The sequence below is a fragment of the Branchiostoma floridae genome, chromosome 5, assembly GCF_000003815.2.
Source record: "Branchiostoma floridae strain S238N-H82 chromosome 5, Bfl_VNyyK, whole genome shotgun sequence".
NCBI lineage: Eukaryota > Metazoa > Chordata > Leptocardii > Amphioxiformes > Branchiostomatidae > Branchiostoma > Branchiostoma floridae.
The window spans coordinates 21,609,457-21,611,509 of record NC_049983.1 but is presented as its reverse complement, the minus strand read 5'-3'; the positions used below and the strand labels follow the sequence as shown (position 1 = coordinate 21,611,509).

At 43.6% G+C, this 2,053-nt stretch overlaps 1 non-coding gene across 1 annotated transcript; it reads right to left on the bottom strand.

Annotated features, from left to right (window-relative positions):
- Positions 1-1,500: 1,500 nt before the first annotated feature.
- Positions 1,501-1,664, bottom strand: LOC118416952. Its single transcript, XR_004831292.1, has one exon. It is a non-coding gene; the product is annotated as a U1 spliceosomal RNA (small nuclear RNA).
- Between the last annotated feature and the right edge of the window lie 389 nt (positions 1,665-2,053).

Sequence of the window (2,053 nt, the reverse complement as noted above, 5' to 3'; positions counted from 1 at the left end):
ACTATAGACTCTATTTGTCCAATTTCTACAATTAGACCACCGATCCGCGGAGCCTGGTGGAGGCTATATCATAGTATATGCAACATCAGTGTGGTCACTTTACTCCAGCAACATTCCAACGCGATAACAGCGACCTCTAGCGCACAGAGTCATCACAGCAGCGTCCTGGCGTAGCTATCGCTTGTCAGTTTTGTTTGCGTGTGTTTGTCACAATGCGTGTGTGCGCGCGCGCGTTTGTGTTCGTGTGTGTGTGTTTGCATGTGTGCCCGTGTGTGTGTGTGTGTGTGTGTGTCCGGTACCTGTATGTGTGTGTGCACAGCGTGTGTGTGTGTGTGTGTCAAGAGAAGTCCAGGATGGATCTTTATCACCTGTTTGATTCCATATATCCCCCCCCCCCGGGTAAAATTAAATTAGTTTATTAGATGAGTCCCCCTAGCGGCATTCTAAACTGCAGCGTAACCTTCGTCATTAATGTGCCAGCTACCCGTTATTTGCATATCTATGTGATCCATCATGGACGCTGTCTGATTTCCGCTGTCTTTTCCAGAGTTTCATCTACCGAAAATCTCCTTATCCTCATGCCATCTTCTGCTGAAACTACGGAATTCTACAGATAAGTATATACCCACAAGTTTGGCGTATAATTTTTTTTCTTGTTGTTGATATTTTCGTCTTAAACGCACGGTTGATTTTGGAAAGGTAGCGAGTATCCATCTTGGCTTTTCAACTTGTAAATCCTCCTCAGCTATCAGTTGTGAGTTTGACTTTATACTGGAGGAGTGAGCTTCTAAAATGTCAAGTTAGTACTAGGGCTCAAATTTCTTAGTTACATCTACTTGATATCGATGTTTCAATGTTGTCCATCGACTTCCCGAAATAGAAATATCCAACGAGCTCTCCACACTCTCTCCTGTTTGGCTGTACCACGAGAATTCCGACCAACCAAGGACTCAAAGATCTCCATGCGGCCTCTGCTTTATACAAAAGGTATGTAAAGGCTTTTGGTGGTGTCTCATGTGAAACTTGTTTCCCCAACACGCACGCGTGTGCGTTTCTCTGTGCAGTATAACTCGCGAAGTTGTGAATGAATCTTTATGACATTTGGTACGTTGGTAGACATTATATTCATGGGTTTCTACATACTGCAGCAGAACTTTCTGTAATGATATCCCGTGTTCAGTTATGGATGTGCTGAGCGACTACTTATATTAGCAACCAAACATAATTTTAGTATATCTGCAATTAACGAATTAGAACTATTTTTCTATGTATACCTATGTCTATGTATACCTTCCTTCGTCTTTTTGATCATACTTCTAAATTTCTAATTGTATTGGAATTATGAAATCAAAGGTCACAAAAATTAATTGTGGTATCTCAGCGATCACCGTCTACTATGAGGTAGAATTTAGGAATGGAAAGACCCAGTGACCAAAAAATTGTAATGTCCTTGTCGGATATGATCAGGTGTGTTGTATACTTGCTTTTGGATTGTAAAGGCGGGGGTTAGCGCGAACGCAGACCCCCACTATCATAAATTACGCAGCCGAGTTACCCGCATTTGGGGTAATCGCAAGGGTCAACCCAACCGGAGTGCAATGGTCGGGCCTCGCCCTGGACGGACATCCTTCGTGATCAATGTGCCATCTCTGCCAGGTAAGTATGCCCTCCAATAGTCCGGCAAATAAGCGAGTCAAACAACCAATCAATTCGATTCAGGGTCCTCTTACACAGATCATTTATTGCGTTACAGAAGCTCCTGTACAGTTCGTAGGAGAATTCATTCCGAACTGGACTGAACTATGTCTTAAAATATATCTGATATAACAATCTGTGCTGAACCTGCCTTGATTATTTGCTATTTCGGGGCGCGAAGCGACCTCTCTAGTCAGATTCAGACGTTACCTGGCGCTAATCAACATAATCTATGCATGACGATGACGTCACTGCGCCACACCTGGCGCACCTGTCCAACCTGTCTTCACTTTCGACTGGTTCCACTATGTGGCGCTTCTGCAACCGCAGGCAGGCAATGACTGCAGACAATTTATAT